Genomic DNA, 7,131 nt, shown 5'->3' with positions numbered 1-7,131 from the left:
GTGTGCACAACTCAGCAGCAAGTGCAGTTGTATTTTTAAAACACTGTATTCAAGAATATCAACCTATTACCTTGACTTGTGTTTCCAAAGCATTCAAGGACACTAACAGTCATAGCTGTCAGAAATCACGTCACTCACAACTGTGTGTAGATTCAGCACATCCTTCTAGAGTGAGTGCTGTTAAATAAACCAGCCCCAGCAGATTTCTAAAGCAGTATTTTCATGCTTTTAGCTTACTAAAAGTGCCTTTTTCTGCAGGCTTGAACCTGGAGAAAATGGRACTGAAAAATATTTCAGATAGGTTATAATATTTGATAGAACATCAAGCTAAGCCTTCTAAACTTCTTAGTATTGGAAGATAGTTTGGGTTATCCAAAATAAGTCAATTCCATAAGAATTCATGTGTCATGAGTATTAGCTTGAAGGGAGCTCTGGAAGCTGTTTTGCTGAAAGGCACTAATTATTCTACTGTATTGAATTGTGCTGTGTTGTGCTGAGTTTCAAGTGCCCGGTTTTGATGCCCTCTGGTTCAAGAGGGATGCAGCACAACCTTAATTGTCAGGCAAGTCATTCCCCCTCTACCTCCGATTAATGTGCACACTCCACTGGGATTATTCGAAGCTCTGAGGTCCAGAGGGCAATGGAAATGTTCTTCAAGGTTGTTAATGACATTTCTTATCTTCATAACCTTTCTTATCTTCTTTCATTATCTTCATCCCCATGACTGCAACAGACTTCTGAGAAGTTTTGAACCAGACCAGTATTTCCGTGGCCTCATGGTGATATATTCCTGTTGCTGWGAGTTTGGGAGGTAGGTCAAGAGCAGCCCTCAGCAAACAGGATTGCTTTTGGTATGAGAGGCTGAAGGAAGTGACTTTGCATGTATTTGCAAAATCTCACTTTGAGCTTTTTTTTKCTGTTTGGCTTCCAGTTGCCTTATTTGCATGGCAGAAGGTAATTTCTGGATGAACCCAGCAGAATGTGAGTCATTTTATTCAGCTGTGGGGGACACGCTGCTATTATTGCTGGTGACCTGTGCTGGAGCATCGCCTGAGACAAAGGCTGGATTTTGAAAAGAACATGAGCACTTGTCACTAAAGAGTGTTCTCACAGTTACCAGGAGTGAGCAGATAAGCCTGCAGTGATTTTAGGAACCAAGGTCTTCTCTTGCCATGTGAACTTTTTAAAGCCTTTATGCAGGGCACAACTGATCTCAGTATGAACTCACAATACAACAGCTGACCCTTAGAGTGCAGTGATTATGATCAATGTGGGTACCCTTTTGATATCAGCTTAGCCAAGGTAGGTGCCAAGTGTAGCGTTAGAAGTWGGAAGACATTTCTGTGTGTGCTCAGCCTGCACACATTTATAGTAACTGAATGCTGAATGACCAGAGAGTTCCTCTGTAAACTGAGATGTTCAGCTACAGGCTTTGGGTCCCTCAGTGCAAACATTAGGTTGTCCTTTTTCCAGTTAGCAATCATGTAATTTTATAGCAAGTTTTATGATTTATGTAATAAATTTATATAACATTTCACTGTACTTTATTTATTTTTTCTTTTAATGAAGCATTATATAAAAATTCATGGGGTTTTTGAAGTGTTACCTGCTTTCAATAATTTTAAGATGTGGAGAAATGCATGTCATGGGCACTTCAGATATGAGTTGCAACAGCCACCAATGGAACCATTGTCAGTTATTCTGTATCCAAGACCTTTTCAGACTTATCTGTGACTGTGTCTGTACTTCTACCACACCTCTTTATTATTTTTGTGGCCACGTCTTGCTCTGCTGTGTGCCTCCTCTACTATAACTTTTATCATGTTATCTTGCAGAGTGTCTGGCCCAGGACTATTCTCTTTTTATTTTCTATTGAGTCTCCCTGGCAGAACCACTCATTTGTTTTCTTGTCTGTATGTTCTATTCTCAGCCTACACTTTATTATATTTTTTTACTTGTATTTTTTTTTCTTTTTTTTTTTTTTTTTTTTTTTTTTTGAAGAGCCTCCATGCTTCTAATCCATAAGTCACTGCAGGAAGGACACACTGATTGAAAACCTCTCTCTCCAGGCAGAATGGTAAATTGCTTTTCATTATATGATTCAGATTTCTTAAAGTCTTCAATTTTACCTAGGTTCACTTCTATTAAAAAAACCACAACGACATCTAAAGACAAATAGACAAACCAAAAATACCTTTTGAGAATGATAGTGAAAGTAAATATTTTATTTTGCATGTATTTAAGCAAAATTAACTCCAGGAATGCAAAATTCTGATTTTTAGAGGCAGAGTAGATGTCTGTATTGAAGGAGAATTTCCACAGCAGTTTCTTGCATGGCAGCAGGGAGGATTGTGTCTCGCCTGGTGTTCACAGTTTTGCTTGCAGCAGTCTAGGAGTAGCTGGTTGTGGGATGCCTGATGCTCTTTTTTATAACTTGATTTTGTGAAGAGCCAAATGAGGAGCCCCGATGACAGTGTACAGGAATCTGACTTTCTGGAGTTACTTGTGGAGCAAAATTTTTCCTGCACAGATGCATTTCTATTTTTAATTCCATTGGTCACGCACTAATGAGTTTCTTTCAAAAGACCAACTTACTTAGTAAGGACAAACTTGAATTTTGATTTTATAGATGGAAAGTGATGCATTTCTTAGCCATTGAAAACCTGCACATGTTCTTTATTCATGAGGGTATGGAATAATGAAGAAAATGTTGAAATTGTTGTCACATATGGAAGAGCTAGGAAAGCATATTTAGTGTCTTCTCTAATGTCTTTCTGCAAAGATACAAGCTCACAAACACATTTAAAGGTCAGGGAAAGCCTCCAGCAGCTGTGGAAGTTTATTTTCTTTTTTTAATTTTATTTTTAATTTTTTCTTTATTTTTTTAAGTTAACTGCAGTTCCTGAGCACTTATCCTATTTGTAAGAGTTATGAAAGCTCTAGGCAGAGAATCATTTTATAGCTTGCCACATTTCACACATCTATTGTACATTGTCTCCTGTCCTCATGCTTGTTCCAATCTGTTAGGATGGCATAGTTTCAAGTTGGTCAGACTTGCCCTAGGAGATTAAAGAGTCTGCCAAAATAAGACTGAAGCAAGGAGGAGGATAGTAGTGAAATTTTCCCTCCTCAGAACATCTCAAATCTGCAGTTTCAGTGTGCTGGAGGCTTCTTGGGTCAACTTCTGCTCTGTGATTCTTCTGCAGAACAGGAGGAACCCAAGATAAATTCCTGTCAAACTTTTCAGATTACACATGGACCGATCCGGCCTCTCCAGGAAAACCTCAAATTGAGTTAAATCACCCAAATCTGRCATATAGCAAGTTTGATTCAAAGAAAGATGTTTCAGATTTGAAATTGAGGTGTGGTGTCTGTCTTTGCTCAACTCTTGAAAATCTAACCAGTTGAGGGCTGAGTATTCAGGATCAGACTCTCCACATGAAATTGTTCGTACTTACTACAGGCTCACAGTTCTTGAAAAGCCTAATGCTTGACACTTAAAGTAATGGGTTTTCTAGGCAGGAGGTGCTATTTTTCCACTTCTGGATTTTAAAGACCGATTGAATAAAAGATTACAAAGATTTGTGTCTGTGACATAAYGTATCTAGGAAACGCTGCAATTATGAAAACCTAATGACTAGTTGTTAAAATTGCCAGTGCCATAACTGCAGGTAATATTTTATTTTTTTTTACCTGAAAGGGAAGCTTTTAGAAAAATTTCAAACAAGACTGAAATTCACAACTTTTCTGGACAGTTTAATATGGTATTTGGGATATCCATAATGATAGCTGGAGTTCAACTTCTGCCTCTTGCCAATGGCCTGTCCTTGCCAGAGGCTTCTTATAAAAGAGGAAAAAGAAAAAAAAGGGTAGATGAGGTTTTTTGACTTATGTGAGAGCACTATATACATAAAAAGATTGATAAAATAAATTTAATCACTTTAGATACACTTCAAATGTGCAAATCTCTGCTTACCCTAGCATGAGGAAAGAGCTAAATAGACTTTTCTTGCTTTGCTTACAGTGGTACAAATCAAAGATAGCTCTGATGAGACCTAGGGATTTATTCCAGATTTATGCAGTATAACAAAGAAAAAAAAACCTGTCCTAATTTGCTTTTCTCTTCAAGTCAGGTGATTTACCTGCGGTTCAAGTAATTTCATTTGCAATCTTTCTTTTTTATTTGGAAGTGAATTTGTAAGATTCTCATGTAAAAAGAATTTTCCACTCTTAAGGAGCTTGAAACAGTCATCTTACGTGTCTCCAAGAATACTCTGCTGAARTGCAATCCCTGAATCTGTGTATTTCAGAGAGCACCACAGCAAATGACAGATGTCCTGCTGACCAGAGCAGACACTGCTGCTCCCCTGATTGAGTGGGTTCCAAATTTTGATGCCTATACCTGCATCTTGCATGTGGGAATTAATCCTCAGTCTGACTGTATTAGAGCTGACAGCCCTCTAGGCCCCTCCAGCTGTCACCAAAACAAACTCTTCACCAGCCTTCCTGCCTGTCCAGAGTGCCTCAGGCAACAGGRCATGCATTTTTCTTGTTTGTGTCCATCTATGGTGACACAGATGACAATGTGGCTGCAATAAAGCTGAAACATTCCCTGGYGAGAGGAACTCGCTGGCTTCCTTTTCTCATCCAGGTTAATTCYGTTTTCATGATATTTGCCTCTGATGCTGTGATGTGTAGCATGGAGCCAAAAAGCCTGCTGGTTTCACAAATAGGTGCTGCTGGTTGCAGGAGGAGTTGTCAGTCAAAGCTGTTTCATAAACATTCACACGCTGGAGARAACTGGGGGTTGATTTTATGAGCTTTGATGTAGAAGTGGAACTAACTAGCACACCACTGTGTGTCAGTTCACAGAGAGGGCAGATAGACATCTGGGACACAAAAAGCAGATGCTGAGATGAGGCATCCCTTTGAAATGCTGGTAAACTTTGCAACAGTCACTCCTTGAACCAGGAAATCAGTGAATTGTAATAATTTGGTTTCTGATCACTGTGAAATTCCTTTGATGACTTGAGTGGCTAAAGGTTTTTCAGAGAGGCTGTTGAGACAAAAGGCAATTTAAACAGCCTTAGTTTAGTCCTCTCGTCTCTTTTCAGTCTATTTTAGACTCTCCTTACCTCTTGCAGACCCTTCAATCTTTTCAATACCTTTCCTCAGGCAGCAGACTGGCAAATAAGAGTCCACAACAAAGCTCTTAGTGATTCCATCGCTCTTAATTCTTCAAAAAGAAGGATGGGATATTTGACTTCCTTTTCCCCACTAAATGGCTGAGACAGTTCACTTTGTTTTCCCATCTTTCTTACATCAATCAGTGCTGCTGTCAGGAACATATGGCAGGAAGGCTGTGGCAGAGGTAGAACCATCAATTTTCTGCACATTCCAGATGTGTGCTGCACATCCCAAATGGCGCCAGGCAGAGGGTAATGGGCACTCAGCAGTTTCAGGCCTGAGAGAAGGATGGAGGATTAGAGCCTTCACTTCTCTCATGCTTTAGAATAAGGACTACACTAACAGGATCTTCCTGCTGGAGTGCAGCAAGGGTATCCTGTCATCTCCCCCAGGGTGAGAAGAATGAGGGTGCACAGTGGTGGGATATGGAGGTGCTGGGATCTCTTCTCTTCTCTGATCAAAGGGAATTACTCTGCTGCTAATTGCCTCACTTCTGCATTGCCTGCAGGAGAAGGAGATRGAGTCAGGCCCATCCCCACACTAAGGGCAGGAATTCAGAGCTGGTGGTGAAAGAATGACAGCACAGGAGGGGAAGGACATGTTGAAAAATCCTCCTGGGCAYGGAGCTGGCTGTATCCCTGTGGGAGTTTCAGTGTGGGAGGGTGGCAGTGCACAGCTCCTCAGGAGCTGGGAGAAAGAATCAGTTTCTGGGAAAATGAACGAGCAACCTCCTGGTGACTGACAGGTCTGCTGTGCTGGGCCATCCCTTCTGTATGACACTGCTACCGCCTTGGCTTTCCTTCTCTGCTTTGGCCTGGCAGCCTGCTGGGATACAGAACACTCTGTGTGCTGTCCTCTGCTGTCAGACAAGGGAAAGGAAGGCTGAGCAGCCATCATCATCCCAGATGTTGRTGGGAGTGATGGACAGAGCACCCCCCGAAGTGCATACCCGCTCCATCACAGAAGAAGCTCTGGAAAACTTGAGCAAAAACTCTCCCAAAAACTTTCCCCTTGAATTTTACACAACAGTCTGTTAATAACAACATGATATAACACAGTTACTGTGTAAAAATAAGAATCAAAAATATTCATCACTTTTATTTGAAAATTAACCTTACCATCCTGAAATATTATTCATACAGGGTTTTTATCGTTATCTTTTAAGAAGTGGTTAGCATTTTTTAAGAGAGATATTTTGTAAGAATGGAGAATACATTAATTATTCACTTTCAAAAATATAAAAAATACATCTTTCTTAGTCAATGGTGTAATGAATGTTAAACCCAGTCATTTAGCTTGGGTGGAAAGGCAATCTGGAAATYTGATGAAAGTTATGATTGTATCAATATTTACCCTATAAAAGACTAAAATCAATATCTAAGTCATAGTACAGGTCACAAGTAGTCAAAACACAGTGATTAATGAARGATAAATATATCCTGTTGTCTTTAGTCTGTGAAATAAAGTTGAATGTGGACACCAGMTGACAAGCATTTCCTGATGCAGCAGCTGGTATGGCAGCAACTCTCTATTAACCTGAAACACATATTTGCAATCAGACAGGTTTCCTCTAATAATTTTTCTTGCTCAATAATTTAACCCATTCAATGGAAGAGGTCTTCAAGAAGTGTGTGTTCTATAATTGTAACCAAGTTAAGATGCCAGGAGGATGGCAGTGGATGAATGGTCTACTAGGCGGGTAAAAAAAATTGTTGAACTCAGAGAGTTTGTGGGTTTAGAAGCAGACTATAAATGTAGTACTGCAGGGGTCTCTTTTGAGACCTGTCCAGTTTAATTTCTTTATCAAAGATGCAAGGTAATGCATCTTTCAGGTTGATACATGCCATCAAACTGGGGCAACCAGTTGGTGTCTCCAAGCAGGGCTGCATGCAGAGAAATAGGAGGGATGGGCCAACAGGTACATCTGTTTCCTGACTTTTTTTT

Source organism: Malurus melanocephalus, unplaced genomic scaffold (genome assembly GCF_030028575.1).
Source record: "Malurus melanocephalus ecotype Western Australia unplaced genomic scaffold, MMel_1.1 scaffold_4, whole genome shotgun sequence".
Taxonomy (NCBI): Eukaryota; Metazoa; Chordata; class Aves; order Passeriformes; family Maluridae; genus Malurus; species Malurus melanocephalus.
This window is presented reverse-complemented; position numbering follows the sequence as displayed.